Source organism: Lepidochelys kempii, chromosome 7 (assembly GCF_965140265.1).
Source record: "Lepidochelys kempii isolate rLepKem1 chromosome 7, rLepKem1.hap2, whole genome shotgun sequence".
NCBI classification, from domain to species: domain Eukaryota; kingdom Metazoa; phylum Chordata; order Testudines; family Cheloniidae; genus Lepidochelys; species Lepidochelys kempii.
In genome coordinates, this window is record NC_133262.1 from 10,628,502 (window position 1) to 10,647,363 (window position 18,862).

Here is an 18,862-nt window from a genome sequence, read left to right on the forward strand (position 1 = left end):
GAACAAACAGAGGATAAAGGACAAAGCAGCTGTGAGTGTAGGTACTGGGGGTGTCTTTAACCCCCTCCCATGACACCCTCCTCCCATATTGCTGCAGGCAGAGGAATCTCTCGTGATCCTTGCTACTACCCCACACACATCACTGGCAGCAGCGTCACATGCTGCTCTCTCTCGGTGCATCTACAGCTCGGCCTACAGAAACAACAAAGAATATTATACCAACTTGGCCAACTTTTGTAATTTCCTTGAGAGTCACATGAGAGTCTGGCCATGGCTGGAGCCACAAATCCTCTGGCTTTCCATGATTTGACCGTTCTGTCCCCTGCCATCCTTGTGCAGCCTCAAAACCTCCCCAGTGAGAGAACAATGTGGTAGAATCTCAGCAAGGCTAAACCTAGACTTTCAAGAGGCCTATTACCTCACAGTTGGCTTTCCAGTGAAAGATGGCTTAACCCTGTGTTTTCACATCCAAGAATCTCTCGGCTGTTTATCTCCACACAAAGTAACTCTCTGGCTAATGCACTTCAGGGTCTACCCTACGACTGGAAAAATCTGGGCCAAATTCACTTCAGGTACAGTGGGCACTGTGCTACCAACCTTCAGATGTCATTAATTTACGTCTGGAGTGGTTTCTTGGTTAGACCTTGTAGAACACAAGTACGCATTGGGCCAGATGCACAAACACTTCTGCAATCACTTGCATTTAAAGTGAAACCTGATCCCTATCTGCAAAGGGCACAGCAGACAGCATATAGCCATGTTTGGAAAGCACAGTACTTTCATCACACCTGCAGCATCATTGCCAGCCTACCGCAGCCCAGAAAGCCAAACGCAAGCTTGCTAGTTGTACAGGAGAATCAAATGTAGTGAACAAAGAGTTTTCCAACTTGTCTCTAGGCGATTGACACCTTCTAAAAATGGCCCGGCACGCCCACACCCCCACAGGTTTCACTCAGAGCTTACTTTCCAGCACTCCCAAGGATTTAGATTATTATTATTATTATTTTGGCAATACTGTTCAGTAGTCTATGCTTTCTCCTCCGCTTTCACTGGGTGGCCGTGTTTAATGTTTTCACAATAGATTCAGCAGAACCTTCAGTATCTGTGAGACCATGGGTATGTCTACACTGCATCGAGGAGTGAGCCTTACAGCCTGGCTCGGCAGACTGGTATTGGCAGGGCTTGCGTTAGCGTACTAAAAATAGCTGCATAGGTATGGGTAGGAGCTCAGGCTCTCAAGCCCGACTCCCCTTACCCCCCCCTCCCCAGACTTGAGAGCCTGAGCTCCAGCCCAAGGTGAAACATGGCTATTTTTAGCATGCAACATCAAAGCAACGTCTACACAGCTGGTTTTTAGCGCGTAAGCGTGCGCCCCTCCAGCCCAAATCCGTGGGCCCCGGCTGGGAGGCGCACTGCCACATGCAGTCGAGACATACCCCCGAGTGATCCGTCTGGTTCTCCCGAGAATCTCTTTAAAAGCAAAGTGGAATCACAGCTCGGTCACCACTTTCAAACTCCCACAATCTCAGAGAGAGGGAAAGCACTGTAGCAGACACACCAAAACTTGTAATCGCCTCCCAAGATCTGCCTATACCTGACTTCACGTAATGTTCCACCAGCCTCTCCTTTTTGGCATCACTGCTGGTTTTCCCTAGGGTCGTGGTAATGCCACTGAACACACAAACTTCAAAGTAAAAACAAAAAAAAGACTCAAACTCCAGTGCCAGAGAAACGTGCCTGCAGGCGAGACAAGTAGCTTCATAAATATGCAGACATAAACACTTCCCGCATGCCATTTTGCCAGTAACTGTGTTGTTGATTGTACACTTTGTACCTTTCATGCATGTGATTTGTTGGACTGGGTTGTTAAGACTGTTTAGGAGTCAGGAAAGTCCTTTTAGCCCAGTCTTGCAGGCACAGGCAGGCATAAATTGGAGATAGTGGGAGGGTTGTGGGAGCAAAGCTTCCCTTGATCTGCTAAAAGCAGAAGTGAACCTCCCTGCCTCTCCCTGGCTTGGAAAAGCAGAGCTTCCGCACAGCAACTCTTCCTCCTTGACAGGTGCCAGGAGAACGCTCCCTCCTCTGTGCATCTGCTCTAACCAGTGGGCTCAGGGAGGGTGAAAACTTTTTTTTTTCAGCTTCTCCCCTCATTCTGCCAATCCAATCTGTTTGGTGGGGTTTCTGCATCCTCCAAATGTCACAAAGTTTTGAAGACCCACATTTTCCCCCTGTAGTAACTCCTGCAAACTACAATCCCAGTTTGGACTTTTCAGTCATGGACACTTTATCTGGGACTGCCACAGCAGACACTGTTGTTGATGGTAACTTGTGGAGAGAAGACAGGGAAGGACCGAGTCAGAGGCACGGAATCAGGTGAGGACATAAGTAGTCAGGGATGTTATGCCAGCCACTTTGATCCTACCTCCATAAGTCATACGGGCAATCTTACCAGGTCCTGTATCCACAAGTGCTCCCACTCTCTGGTCTTGCCAGGTTGGCGGACCAAAGAAAGATGCTGAGGCTTTAGCATTGACAACAGGAAAGCACTTGGTCTTCCATCTGAGATGAGATCAGGAAATGGCCAAGGAGAGAGTGGTTTTCCATCTCTTTGGGGTGGCTGTCAGTCAGCATGGCCTGGCACTGGATAACCAGAAGCTGGCACTGAATGAGGCAGATGGACAGCCCAGCTGCAGGACATCTGATCACTTCCTACTGCATCATCATGAATAGGTTTTTCCCCTGGCCTTGTTACTGATTCTGCTGCTGTGAGCGCCACTTCCCCATCTTCTCACTACAGGCCATGGGGACGCAAACAGGCTCAGGTGGAACCAGTCAAAGAGGCGTGGCTTTAAATTGGAGTCTTGAGCAGCCAGGATAAGCTGAGCAAGTTTGAGAGCACAGTGGTGGCTCGGCCATTGTGGCAGACAAGCCAACCTGCTTCCCATGGTGTGCCCAAGCATCACAGACCCTTGCAACATCTACACTATGGCTACAAGAGGAACAAAGCAAACATGCAACCCCCAGCTTCACCATAGCAATATTAAACCTAGCAATGGGGAGCCTCAAGAGGTGCAGAGTCTGAATCCACTGAAACATATAGTGGACCCCACTAGGCCTCACAGTCTTCCTTCCAGACACAGTAGCTCTCCACAGAAGCAGACCCTGCGTAAGGTATTTCCAACTTCTCTGTTCTCCCCAAACACCCTTACCTGACATTGTCTTCATACAGGTAAGGACCAGCGGGCTGTTTCCCTGGCGCCGTTAGTGGATGGACTCCTCTCCTCCCACAATGCTCCTCAAGCCCTAGGTGGCTGCCAGGGGTTGTGAAAGCCACCCTGCCTCTCTCTGCACTGCAGCAGAGAAAAGCACAGTGCATCTTCTTGTTGCTGCCTCGGATGGTCTTTTTCCCCGAGTGGCTCAGAGAAAGAACATAATATACAGCCCCTCCCTTTGAGAGGAAGAGTCCACATGGCTTCTTTCAACACGCCACAGCATGTGTGGTCAGCACAGCCTAGAAACTATGGCATTGTTAAACCCCAGCATTCAACACCGTGAGCTGGACTCCCCCAAGAATTATGACACTGGTTTTAAAAAAAAAAATCATGAGAATATTTTTTAAATAATATTTTTTAATTTGGCTTCTGGTTTCTGAGCCTTTGGGCTGGACTCACATCAGATTTACATGCGTTTCTCACAACTACAAAGGCTAGAAACTTACTTAAAAAAAAAAAAGGCAGTTGAGTGTAAGAACTCATGCAACCTGTGCAGGGCTTGTATCTGAATTAGTATTGTTTACCCCCGATTGGTTGTTGCCCGCCAGAGGCTGCCCACACCAGCTATTTAAGACCTCAGTGAGTGCCGGTAAGCATCTGCTCAATGCAACAGCTGCCTGGCTCCTTACCCGTTAGGTGCTTTGTTGTGTTCTCAGAATAAACACTGCTTCAGCTGAACCTGAATCTGTTGCGAAAGTTATTTCATTTCATGACGCTGAGATTCTCCCGTGATCTCTTAAAGCCCAAGCTGCTGGAATCAAGAAAAATCAGCAAAAATATTGTGGGGTTTGCAATAAAATTGCGAGAATTGGCAATGCTGGAACTAAACTCTCATGAATTATGGGACAAACCTCAACCAAGCAACCCAGCTCAGAACTTTGGAAAAGGAGGTGAAGATTTCATGCCAGGTTGTTGGTCACCAAAATAGCAAAAACAATTATGCAGAATTTCAGCATTAAAAACATTCTTATGTTTAATAAAGTTGTTTGTCTTACGCACTCAAAGACAGATAGATTTAGAGAAAAACACATGTTGCTACAAATATTTCATCCCCCTCCACTTGGGAAAAAATCTCACTTAAGTCAATGGGGCTTGAATCCTTAAAAGAAAGATGATGGGGAATACCTAAGAACATAAGAATGGCCACACTGGGTCAGACCAATGATCCATACAGCCCAGTATCCTGTCTTCCGACAGTGACCAATGCTTCAGAGGGAATGAACAGAGCAGGTAATCACCAAGTGATCCATCCCCTGTCGCCCATTCACAGCTTCTGGCAAATCAGGTCCACAAGAACAGAAAGACAAAGGTGATACTCAAGTCCAAAAACATGCACAGCAGATTTCACTCATTACCAGGTTCTCATTTACAGAATATTTCCTTAGTATTGTTGTATTATTTTAAACTTGTGATTTACTCTGAATCTATTTGAGCTAGATCAGGTGATATTTCCATTTTAAGTCATAGACTTTGTCTTCATTAACTCTACATTGGGAACCATTCTGGTGGTGATTTTGGGAACCTCCCCTTTGTTCTAGTGGTTCATCTAGGGCAGTGGTTCCCAAACTTGTTCTGCCACTTGTGCAGGGAAAGCCCCTGGCACGCCGCACCGGTTTGTTTACCTGCCGCATCCGCAGGTTTGGCCGATTGCGGCTCCCAGCAACCGTGGTTCACTGCTCCAGGCCAATGGGAGCTGCTGGAAGCAGCGTGGACCGAGGGATGTATTGGCCACCGCTTCCAGCAGCTCCCATTGGCCTGAAGCAGCGAACTGCGGCCACTGGGAGCCGCAATCGGCCGAACCTGCGGACGTGGCAGGTAAACAAACCTGTGCGGCCCGCCAGGGGCTTTCCCTGCACAAGCGGCTGAACAAGTTTGCGAACCACCAGTCTATGGTAATATTCTGTGTGGCAGTGGTCAGTACCAGGTGCTTCAGAAGGTGAAAGATACATCAGAATGGACAATTATGGAAGAATCTGGGCATAGGGGAAGTTTCTTCCTATAGTCAGTCAGTTAATGGTTAAGTTAGTGTCCAAAATTCACCACTGCCCATTTCCTTTCCTTTGTCTGTATTTTCCCTTTTTTAAACTAAAATTTAAGAACAAACATAAATCTTAGTCTGGGCTTCTTCATGTGTACGTTGTCTCAAGTTCATCTCTTCCTTTATAGGCTGTCAACTTGTACTTGAGTTTAATGAGAACTACTTTGTCTGGTTCTCAAGGTGAGTTGGCAGCATAACTCTGCTTCTCCGTGCAACTTCTTGGATCCCACCATCATGCCAAAAAGATATGATGCTGTAGAGTTTGAAAAATGTACTATATGTGTATACACTCTGGCATCTCAAAACCCAGCCCCTTTTCTAAAGAAATCCAATTGATCAAATATTCTTCTTTTTGTTTACTAGTTCAATTCTTAATGCTCTCTTTTCACTAGCTCACAAAGAATAAACATTGTGGTTTTATGCACTGTATATTGCTTGATGTGCTTCAACCAGCACAGTGTGCTTGATTTCAGTCTCCTTTATGCAAAGTTCACAGCTGCTAATTATTCTAATTTATCCTGCAGGAGCACCTGTTCTGGGCACTTTCCTAAGAGAGTAGAAGACACAGTCCCCACTTTGAAGAGTTTAATGTCAAAAAAGTGCCTCTCCCCAATAATACAATTTGCACTCTTTGTAAATTTCTACAACTTTGGCTCCGAGTGCAGATGAGGTCAGCTGATTTCTGTGCACCACTTCCTTTTCTTCTTTAGTAAAAACCAGACAGATGTTAACGGTTCACCATAGATTTGTACCGTAGGAACCAAAGTACTCTGTTCCTGTGAGCCAATGGGCATTTTTGCCTGCGTAGAGGCTTCAGGAATGGAGCCTTCCTTCAAACTAAAGATGAAGTTAGCACTGGTTCCATTTCAAAACAATCCGGACATAGGAAGGGTCGCATATCAAACAGAAGATAGCTGCACTGAGTGAATGCATTTTAGTTGCTATGAACGGTTTTCCAGCTTATGGCAGTGCTTTGCCTGTCATAAGTAAAGTGGTTTGGCAGAACACCTGAAAATTTCTGTTGCTAAGACCTAGATACTGATAGGAAGGGATTGTCATTGCCTTGGCCAGCTGCCCAGGTGGATCAAAGAAATCCCAAAGGAATCTTCTATACAGATGAATGGAGCAAATTTTTAACTCATACCCCTAACTCCATGAGCTAGAAATAAGGACCTATTTCATTCAGTTGGTCAGCATTCCACTCCTGTTACTCCTGATCCTTGCTAAGGAAGTGAAGGAGTATAACAGTGTACCCGTGATACCATTTATTTGCTGATAACTGTCTGGAATGATACTACAAATGGGTGGTAGTGTACTGCAACTTAATACAAGCGTGTTTTACCAAATATGGACATGTTTTTCTCCAAATTTGCATAAAATGTCTATGCTTTTAAAACAGAGAAAACAACTAACGAACCAATCTTGAAGTTTTCAATTTTTAATCAGACTAGTCCTTTGGAGAGGCTAGGTTGAGGATTCCACATTATTAACAGCAGTGCAGTATACCAGGGCTTATGATATCTGGCTGCCCGCTGACACACTATGCAGTTGTCATTCCAGCACACTGTTCCGTTAGAGGTGGAAGTTCTACATCAAGTCCTGATAGATATGCTCTTGTATGCAGAGCTTGGTCTTCTACATTTGTTTTGATTATGTAACTGAAATGTTCCATAACTGGGATGGGGTGGATGAATCCTGCACAGTGCCTGGTAAGACAGAAGTTATAGAGCCTTGTCCTAGGCCAGTGGTCTCCAAACTTTTTGGCTCGCGCACCCCCAGGGTGAAGACCTGTCACAGATGCGCCGCCAACGGAAGAAGAACGGAAGACTTACCACAGGTGGGCCCCCGGAGGGGAACACCAGCCGTGGACGTGCAGAGCGGCCGCCGAAAAAATGGTGGAGTGTCGTCTGGTGGCGCTCTGGGTGCCGCGCACCCCCTGGGATCATCTTGCACATCCCCTCGGGTGTGTGCACCCCAGTTTGGAGACCACTGTCCTAGGTAACCACGGACCCCACAATCAGTAATTTGGCTCCTCAGCGTCCCTTCCAGAAAATTTCTGACGGCTTCCCATGGCTGATTCCCCTAAGAGGAGAGGAAGGAAGCCAGCAAGGAGAAAAAGTGTGTGAAGAGCTTGCAAAAGCTAAATGGGTGGCTCCCTTAATTCATTTCTCCTGCACAGATGATTGTTAGAAGGGGGACGACTTCTTTCCTTTGAACCTTGGCTGATATTAGCCTGGCATTCACATTTTGACTCTTACCGCAGGATGCCTTTGTTTTGCACTATAAATGAGGCTAATTCCTTCCTAGTGCAACCAGCCAATCACAACACATTAAAAGGAAAGGAGTCCAGATCATCAACTGGTGTAAAACATCATGGCTTCATTGACTGCTAATGGGGCTACGTTGATTTACACCTGCTGGAGATGTGGCCCAAGTTGTAGTTCATAATCACTTCTTTTAGAGAAACCAGCCATAGAGATACTTTAGTGGCAAGGGAGGTGCGTGTGGGGAGGGCAGGGGGGTCATTAGTCCATGGCTGTGTTCAAGAGAGACCCTGTGTCCCTGTCCACTGGGCATCATGGCAGGATTTATTCCTTTTTTCCAACCCCCCGGAGCCCATTGCATGCTGGGATAATCCAAGTATACAAAGACCAAACTACTTCTACATTGAATTGGAATTGTGTGGTGTTCACACTCAAATAGTAAGACTTTGCTCTTCCCAGGGCACTTGTGTGTTGATCATGTTTGTTTACTCACCATAAGTGATCACCCTGAGTGATGTGCATGTGTTTGGAGAAATGTAATGTTCATGAATAAATGCATAAAGTGCAATCTTCAGCATTGTTCAGATCCTTTTCCATGCAGCCAAATTTCTTTAGGTATCTGCCATTTTCTTACAGGTGAGAATCTTCAGGTACAGCTACAAATCCAAGAAAGAGAATACAGCTGGATTGTAATTTATAGTAGCACAGTCCTCTAGTTGTAAGCCGGCAGCACAGTATATCCGTTTGCCTGCAAATTGAGAATGGTGTTAAACCTACAGTAGTTCTGATCTAACAATATCTTCATGCTGAGAAGCAACACCTCTGCACTTGAAAGCACTGAGTCTGCGTATGAAACACGGGAAGCTTTATTACGTGAAAAAGGAACATAGCAACACTATATCTAGTTCTGCAGTGCACTTGGGCAGGCCTGTCTTCACTCCTTTGGGAAGTGCTGACTGGTGCTGTCCTGAAGCTCCATTGCCTAACCTAGCTATGATGATTTCAGCTTCATTTAGTAGCTGTGTAGAAGAAACTGCACAAGAATTCACTCAATTCTGCTGCTGTACTCTATAGCTTCAACAAAGAGCCCTCTCTGGGTTGCAATCCAATAAGAAGCTCTCTCTGCCAGAAAAACCCGCTCAGCCACACACACAAGATCCTCAATTGAGGAGAACCAGTAGCACATAAGACTCTTGAACAGAATCCTTATTACAAGATAAGAACCCTTTTCCCTTCTTTCCTGTCTCACTTCAGTTCCACAAGCCAATCAATTCTGAATTTGTGTAGAATGATAGTGACTCACAAAGTGTCATTAGAGGAATTCTGGGTAGAAAGTTCATGCAAATTAAGTTCTCTCTGTAGCCATACTACCCTTGTTCACTAATAGATGGGTCAGAAAGCTCCTTCCCCTCTGGAGCCCCTGCCAATCTGGAATTCTGGGAAAATATCTTATGCAAACGAAGCAGCTCTGAGGCCATTCTTCCTCCTTTCTTGAGCAAATGGGAGCAGAGTATTCCTTGCACTCTAGACTATCACAAATACACCACAAAAGCCTCACCGCTGTTTAGGTCAAAATTTCTGTGGTAAGGGATAAAGAGCAAAACACTTTTTATATGATAGTCTAGATAAAAAGCAACAACCACCAAATTCAAGTGTATAAAATAGCTACGTGATCAAAGTGCACTATTTAGGTTATGTTGGTCTTGCTCCTTTGTACAAATGATCACAAAGCTCTTTACTGAGACTCATGGTGAAAACGTCACAGAGATAAGTTACTGTCCTTTTCGAGAAGGCAGAGCTAGAAAGCAACAGAGTAAGAGAGGGGAAATTCGGAGGTAGCTATGCACAAAACACACAGATACCTTTGAATAGTAAAGTTTGCCTGCAAATGTTCTTAAAACATGTCCTGGAGATCACAGCACCTTTATTATTAATAGCAGTGTAGCTATAGTCATGGCGCTTTGTAATAACCACCTGTGGATCATTCCATTAGTATCTACGGATTAAAAAATAATAAAACAAAATTTAAAAAATCTAACCATCATTGAGTAGTTTAGAACACATTAGGGGCCAGATCCTGAGCTTGTGTTGATTTAAATGCAGCTTCAGTGATTTCCATCAGTTGAGAATCTGGCCCATCTGCCTAATCCTGCTGCCAGTCACCCGTGTAAATCCAGAATAACTCCACTGATTTTAAAACTTACACTAGCTGGGGATCTGGCCCTATATGTCCAAATTATTCTAGTATGGTTTGACATTGTGCCAATCGCATGGATACAGAGTGTCTTGTAACAAATCCCCACATTCAGTTTTAAAGGCACAGGATCCCAGAGGAGTTATTCTGGATTTACATCAGAGTAACCAAGTGAAGGATTTGGCCCAGAGTATATTCAGCAAAAGATTATCTCATTGGTCTAGTGATTACAAATTGAAAAGAATGAGACTCCTTTAAATGAGACAGCGAGAGCAGTGGATGGCAGAATAAAGGAAGCTGAAACTCTGGTTTGTAACAACATACAGAAAAAATGAAAGCTGCCATAACTGGTTGGCAAGAATTAATTTTGCCACTTTCCATGTAACAAAACATGAAATTTGTAGTAGACAAGAATAAATAAGGGCATTTTACCTTGATTCACTTTAAGCCTGCAAAAGCAAATTATTGGGTAGTTGCAAGGTGGGGTGGGGGGCGGGAAATCAAGGGGAAAAATATGTTTCTGATTATTCTGCACTAATGTTGTGTTCTATCATTATGGCAGATTGCTTAATTGTGCTGCTGATTGCTTTTCCTGAAATCTTCGTACAGATGTAGGCTTTGCAGCACTGTGGAAACACCTAATTAGCAGGAGGAATGTTGCCTCAAATTTTGTTACAAGATTGTACACTTTTAAAAATTATGAAATATACAAAGTTGACTTAGTTCTCCACCATTTCTTGTTTACTTAACCCATCTCACCAGCCACTTATTCATCCCTGTAAACAAGGACCAGTGGGGAAATCAAAGAGCTCGTACTGCCAGATACAACATGGCATGAGAAATCCAAATAAACAGTTTAGATCACTTATCCCCACCTTACCCCACAAAATCCACCATTTATAACGATCTCTTGTGCATTTACTGTATAAATTTCTAGTCCTTGCATGTATGTTTGCTACTAGATGTTATCTATGTGCTTCCCAATATGCAAACTAAGGTTTCTCTTCATGAACAGGTGCATGATGCTGTAATCTTACTGCACGTTCAGACACAACATTCTTAATGATCCATCACAGGGAATAATTAGATGTTGCTTAACTCTTGTTATACTAAGCTGGGGACGGCATTCATCCCAGCTTGTTCTGAATAGTCTTGTAACACAGTCACTCAAAGAAGAAATGCTTCTTTTGAATCAATTAATTTGACAAGATACATATGTAAATAAAATGGTGCTTTCTTTTGTGCTCTTTGGTGATAACTCTCGGCTCACCCAATTTTCCCCCCATGCTAATGAACATAATAGTACGAAGCTTGTTGCTAATAAGTCAGGAACATATTAATAGTAATTTGCTTATAGAAATAATAGACAGAGTTTTAATGCTAAATATTTCAAAATGGGTTGGAAGAAATATAAAACCCTTACGCCTCAGGGCTTAAGCCAACCTCTAACCATTGGGGTTAGGAGGGAACTTCCTCTGGGGATGGGCTATAATTGCCTGTGGCAGGGGTTCTTGTTTATCCTCTGAAGCAGTGATCATTGGACACTGCTGGAGAGAGGATATTGGCTTGGATGGACCTTTGAGTTGATCCACTATGGCAATTCCTGTGCTTCTGTTGCACATTGAAACCCTGGACTAGGCTGTTATTTAGATTGTAAACCCCTTGGGGCAGGGTCGGGCCCATCTTTTCATTCAATGTTTGTACAGCCCTAGTGGGGGCTTGGTCCACGACTGGAGCTCCTAGGTACTACCACAACTTAAATAGCAACATTTGATAATATGCCCACCTTATATTATGCCCATTGTTAGGGTGTATTTCCAGAAGTTAAAGATGATAGGCCACATCCTCGTCCCTTTTTCTGGCTGCTTGGTACCGCTGCCTAAAAAACTGAATGATACAGAAGGGTAAGAGCAGTAACCAATGGAAAGGGAAGAAAGAGTCCTCCTTAAATACATTGCGTAATGAGCTTGGTGAGATTAATCTGAACACCTGTCTAAGTCTCACGGTTTCCAGTAAAGAAGAGCTCCAGAAAGAAAGGCATGTGAACATTACACTGTGAAGAATATGGCCCTTCGATATCTTACTGTCAGCAACACGTGTTGTTGTTTCCCGTTTCTTGATCCTAGCTATGGTATATGCACTTCTTTTCTGCTAGTGCTTAGCACAATAGCATCTCACCACTGTAGACAGATGCAGCCATACTGCACGAGGTTAGGAGAGCACCCTTCCTTTTCAGCAGACGGAGAACTGAGGCAAGAGAGGTAGAAAGAATGAAAATCACAGCCATGCGTTTTTTCTACGGAAGCTCAGTGCCCAAGTCCCATTTCAGTGGGATTTCGATACCTGACTCTCAGGCTCTTTGCAAATCCTAGCCTTGAAAGTCTTGGCCACATTAGAAGTCTGGGGTAGAGTCAAAAATATAATCCAGCTCTCCTGAGTCTCACTCTACTATGTAAGCACTAGGCCATCATTCCTCTGCAGACCACCCTTTGCTCCAACATGCATAGGATACGGATTGACAAATATTTTCCAGGCAGTTAGAGAACATTGCTTTTCCTACCTGGACAAAAGTCCCCATCCAATTACTGATTATCTGCAAACAAAGATCTGGATGTGAAGACTCTAACACAAACCACTTTCACTTTATATGGTCCTGAAACTCATACCATCATGTTATTTTGGGGTTGCAAAGGCCAACTGCAAAACTTCAGTTAATTTTATTCAGAAGGGAAGGGACTTAGAGGGGGGCACAGAGTCCCAGTAAATTTATCACAAGGTTCATGAATACAAACTAGGAATTCTGGGCCAGTGAATCAAGTCATTTTTAGAAGGGCCAATCAAAAATACAGAGTCTATCCTCAAGGACTGTGGGTTAAGAACACTGCAATGCTGCAAACACAAGAGCTACGCAAGGCTGAGCTTATGTGTTCATGTGCACGGCTCCTCACCCAGAAGTGTCCCAAAGCACTTCTCCAGACCCATTCACCTCACCCACGATCGAAATGCAGCCACTTCTAGGATGCAACGCAACAACTCTTGTACTGGGGCGTGTACTGTACTGGGGCAAATAAATACAATCCAGCTCCGCTTCTCCCTTCAGAATCTGTCCCAGAAGCTAGGTGACTTGAACCAATGGTCCAAAAATTGCAGAACAGCAGAGTCTTGATATGTAAACGCCATTTATTTAGATGAACTGCTGCGACAACATAAACACAAGGGGCAAAGCACGCCTGGGTAATGAGTCAGAGCAGCCAATGATTACAAATAACATACGAATGATCATTAGCGAAATAACTGAAGCCTGCTTTAGTGAATTATTTTGTTTGTTTTAAAATGGAGATGTCATGAAACTAACAGAGTCCTTATTTACCTTCCTCTACATGCAAACAGGTGTAACAACCTTGAGAACTTGCACAGCATTTTACATCCATCAAAGCATTTTATAGAATTTCTGTTTCACAGATGGGGAACGCAAGGCTCAGAGCCATTCAGTGATTTGCCCAATCTGGATCAAGCCTTATTCCTCTAGGCACCAGACGTAAATATGGTCCCTGCCCCAAAGAACTTGTAGACTAAGTATATATGGGCCAGAACCTCAGCTGGTGAAAATCACTGCTCAAGTCAATGGAACTTTGTAGATTTTGAGTACTGAGGGTCTGAGCCATGATGTTTAGCCCTGAGGCAGGACAATCTGCTCTCAAATGCTAACAGGAATGTTTAACTTTATGTGGGCTTTGAGCTAGTTGTCTCAATTGGCACTCCCCTCCCCTGGTAATAACCAACAGCAGGTGCATGTCCTTTAGAAGGCTATCTATTACATCTGCCTGTTCCCCAATAAGTGGAGGAAGGTGTTTCATGGTCACCGTATGCATTAGGATTGAATAATGTTTGGCTATATTAATCTGAAGTGCACAGTGGGGAATAAGGTAATTTTTCCACCCTTCTGATTATATGTAAAAATTTTATATGCGCTTTTTGTGGGTTTGATTGTAATAATTTGGGATGCTTCCCAATTTGCTCCTCTCCCATGACAGATTTTTTGGATCAGCTGCTAGAGCACACTGATGGAACACATGTTATAAAATATTTGTTGCTTTACCATTTTAAGTGACCTAGTAAGACAAGGTCACACACTTCTGGCACATGTCCCATATGCAGTGCCTCCTTTGTCTCTGAGGCAATTGTTTAATAGGAACTGCAGTCAAACAACAAAGAAGAATTAAACATTTTTAAAGCAGTGTGTTGTTTCACATTTATACCTACATGCATATCTACACACATACAAGGCTGTCAGTGTTATGCCTGTGTATCTGACAGCACCTTTGACTTTGGCTAAGAAGACATGCAGGATGAGGACTGATTCAGACACACACGCAGTAATGCATGTAAATCACTTTGTTACTCAAATTCTGTACTTCTTTATTAGAAATGAGGCACTCAAGTACTTGAAAATAAATTTTAGTGGCTGTGAACTGTGGCACCCAATCGATGAGGGACATGACAGTCAATTACCCTTTCACTTTATTTTTGTCCCCTGCAATCAGTTTGGATCGATATTTTCAATCTCAATTGATAGCAGATATCAAATCTAAGATAATTTGCTCCATTGTTCTGGAAGTACTATCACATTATGTACAGGTGGCCGTAGCATTTATGTAACCATTGACTTCACTTCCACCTGGTCCAGTCTGGACTAGAGATGTGCTGTCCAAATTGATGGAACACATCATGTCAGCATGAGTGCGTGTCAACAATCAGTTCAGCATGAGTGGAAGGGAGAGCAACGGAACTGCATCTCATTATGCCAACCGGTATTTATTTGGAGAATTAACTATCTGAAAATATTCCAAGGGGAAAAAAGGTTTATGAAGGCATGAAGAGGCAAAAGGAAAATGGAAGGGGGTGAAAATGCAGACGCTAAAGTATGCGTAGGGGGAATGGATAAGATGCAGCTGCAGCTTTATGAACAATACTATATAAAGCCAGTATGTAGATTTCAAAAGGAACAGAAAAGTCTAGCTCAAAAACACAATCTAGGGTGACCAGATGTCCTGATTTTATAGGGACAGTCCTGATACTTTGTTTTTTTTTCTTATATTGATGCCTATTAACCCCCCACCGTCCTGATTTTTCATACTTGCTATCTGGTCACCCTAACGAAATCCCCCTTAGTGATGTGAAAGGCAGTGTGGCCCAGTGGCTAGGTCCTAGCATTGAGGAGACCTAGGTTCTGTTCCTAACTTTGCTGCTGACCTCTGCATAACTTTGAGCAAGCTTTTCTTTCCCCACCCATTGTCTTGTCTATTTATATCATAAGCTGGGGCTGTTTCTTGCTATGTGTTTATAAGTGACGAATACGATGGGGCTCTGAGGATGGTTGGCCTTAACGGAATATAGTAAAGAAATTGCCCGTTGGTGGTGTGCGCTTTGCAGAGGGGAGGAGGAGAAAGGATAACAGTCCTTGGTTTCAGCCTGCTTAGCTAATCTTTCAAATATTTTTTTAAAATGTCTGTTTCCAGAAGTCACTTTCAAAGTTGCCCCTAAAGATGCCTGTTTGCACAGGTTTTGTATTTGGAAAATACACTATTTATTCCACTATTTTGTATAGTGGAATAAATAAATAAATAAATAAATGATTAACTTCTAAACAAATCAACACACAGTAATGACATGGTGGAGCAGATCTTTAGCTGCAACCAGCCAGAGCTCAGAGCACATAATAAGATGCAAAGGTGACTTTAAGACACCTGGGTGTTCCCTCAGCCCCATGGTCATTCTATCCTTACACAGCCCCTTACCATCATATCTGATAGGGAACCAAGAGAATACGTGACTTGCCCAAGGTCACACAAGAAGCCTGTGACAGAGCAGGGGACTTAAATCTAGATCTGCAAATCCCTGGGCTAGTACCCTAGCCACTAGGCAATTCTTCCTTTCTGCCCCATGTTACTCCCCCAGAGCAAGTTAGTCAAGTTGTACAAACTTGTGTGGGCTGCCAACAGCCCCACACGGCTGCTATGGCAGCCAGAAATCACCAGGATGCAGGAGTGCCCCACCTGTGCCCGATTCCCATCAGCCATGACCGTAAATCAATAGTTAGCAACCTATCTAAAAGTGTTGCCTGACATTCAAAGGTTCCATGCAGCAACTGCTCCCAAGTGGCACCACGCCAAAATTTCAAGTTGTCACCTGCAGCATTGTCAGCTCATGTAATTTTATGGTGACTCCGCCATATTTGGGCTCTTTCTTAATGCCCCAGCTCCTGGAGTCATGTGATCACAACAGAATTTCTGCTTTCATTAAAAAAAAAAGGTTTCTAGCTCTTAGGGGGGAAAAGCTGGAAAATAAGAACCCTAAGGACTCAATACCCACCAGGCAAATAGTAAGAACTCCACATGTATTTTTGAGGCCTGACTTGTGCTTTAACATTTGAGATGGGCAACAATACATCTATGGATAAGGGCCCCTGAAGCTAAGTTGACCCACAGGCATCACACCAAACGCTACAGGATCAGACCCATGATGGGCTAACTTCACCGGGAGGAGGGGGAAAAGAGCAGAAAATGTAAGAGTCAAAGTTCTTTAAATGCGTGTGTCAGAATGCAGCACAAATAGGAGTTAGTCGCAGTTCTTGCAGATATGTACTGATTGCTCATTATCAATGAAGAATGCATGCACATGTTGCACAGGGGGATTTTATGTGCGGTTAGCATGAAGTAATAGCTATGGACCTGTATATAGGGGGGTTGTCCGTGTTAGCCCTTCCCCACTACTGCTACTAGTAGGTCAACCACACTGGAGGAAATACTCATTAAAAAATATGGAGGGAGGTAGTGTAGCCTATTAGGCAGAGCACTGGACTGGGACTAAAGGAGCGCTAGATTCTATTCTGGGCTCTGCCACCTGACTGCTAGGTACCGTGGGGAAGTCACGTCACCCTCTTTGCCTCAGTTTCCCCATCTGTAAAATGGAGAATGCTGACCGCCTTTATAAAACGCTTTGCGATCTACTGATGAAAAGCACTGTATATAAAGAGCAGGGTATTACTGCAGATAAGGCACCGACATCTTTACTGCCATGGTGTACAGAACTACGCTGATCAACAGTAGAGTAAAAATTATAGCAGACATGGGAACCTCATGGGCACTGGGGTTTCTTTGTCCAGCCTTTTACAGAGAGGGCCTAAAATGGGGATTCTGAATGGCGCCTAAGGTCCCAACTCCCACTGAATGTTTATGCGAATTAGGCATCTAATTCCTTTAGGCTCCTTTACCTACAGACTTGCGCAGGCACAGGCAGTAAAGAAGATTCCTCGCTGGGTCTCGTCTACACTATATACAGGCCCCACTTTTCAGAGGACAGCCCAGTTAACAGAACCTGACTAGCTCACACTGAGCTAGCAGATTTCATTGGTCACTTGCTACAGAACTATGAGTAGAAGCTAAAGGTAACGAGGATAAACCATTAGCTATATGACTGCAGCATGGAAAGGTGCCAAGATTTCCTCTTTTTGTTAAAATGCAGTGCTTGTTATAAGATTGAATATCCATTTGGGGGCAGGATTTACCTATTTTCCTTAGCGCACTCACCTCTGAAAGCATGTAACGCTTTCATTGTGTAGAGAGTTGTCACTTTGGATGGGCTATCACCAGCAGGAGAGTGAATTTGTGTGGGGGGGTGGAGGGTGAGAAAACCTAGATTTGTGCTGGAAATGGCCCAACTTGATGATCACTTTAGATAAGCTATTACCAGCAGGACAGTGGGGTGGGAGGAGGTATTGTTTCATATTCTCTGTGTGTATATAAAGTCTGCTGCAGTTTCCACGGTATGCATCCGATGAAGTGAGCTGTAGCTCACGAAAGCTCATGCTCAGATAAATTGTTTAGACTCTAAGGTGCCACAAGTACTCCTTTTCTTTTTGCGAATACAGACTAACACGGCTGTTACTCTGAAAGCTTTCCTTATTGGCATTTTATTTTGAGGAATAGGCTTGTGCGAAACTATAGCTGCTGGGATCCCGAATGGCAATAGATTTGATCACATGACCCCTGGCCCAGTTCCGCTAAGTACCGTCAGTCAAGTTGCATATTAGGAGATGCTTATGCCATTATTGTTTCATTGCATTTTCCTAATGAGGCCCTCTCTATGCAGTGCTTGTGTAGACACAGCTTGGTGCTGAGACTACAGGGGAAGGTTTTCAAAGGCACAAGAGACAATTAGCTTCCAAACTCCCACCAGAAAAAAAAAAAACAAAACAAAAACAAAGCCCCCCAACTGATCAAACCGGTTCAACGCCATAGGGAGTCAGGCCCAGCAACTATCGACCCAATTGAAGGTATTCATAGCCCAACGAGTATGTTAGGAGCTAATGAGTTCAAAAGAGACAAGGAAGACAAGAGAACAGACAGAAAGTGCTTGAGGAAGTCATTTTCAGCAACATTAGGAATTTCCTTCATTTTCATTGTCTGGACTTAACTCCAGTTATTAAAACTAAGCATGAGTTTTGTAGACATTGCCTGCTATTAAAACCAACCAACCAAAAAAAATAAATCACCCCCCCTCTCTCTTATTGTCTAACCAAGTTAGAACCCTACTGTGGCATTTCCACTGCTGTTTTCAGAAACAACGTGCTTGGCCATAGTGCTCCTTTGGCTGCTGGATCATCGCTGTGTTGTGCCAAATGCAGTGATGTCTGACACAGTGTTCTGTTACATAACAGAATGTGACTGAGATGGCCAGATGTGGCATGTCATAACAATGATCAATTGGCATGGAAAATGCAAGAAGAAGCTGTTTTCTGCAAACAGAAGTTAGAGATGGAGTTCAGCATTGCCAATATACATGAAAGCTACTACAATGGGGGGTGGGGGGTGGGAAGTGGGTCAAATGCAGGCAGCTGAGTTTTCCTAGGCAAAGAGATTACCCAAGAAGAGCCGATCTTGATCATTTCTGTTACAAGCAGGTGTTTGGGATCTGGGGGATCCCTTGATTACAGATGCAATTTTGTAGGTGTGACCATACAAGTGCACTGAGATAATGAGCTGCCCTATCTTCATGAAACTGCAGTGACTCCTGAGCAGTTTTCCTTCTGTGG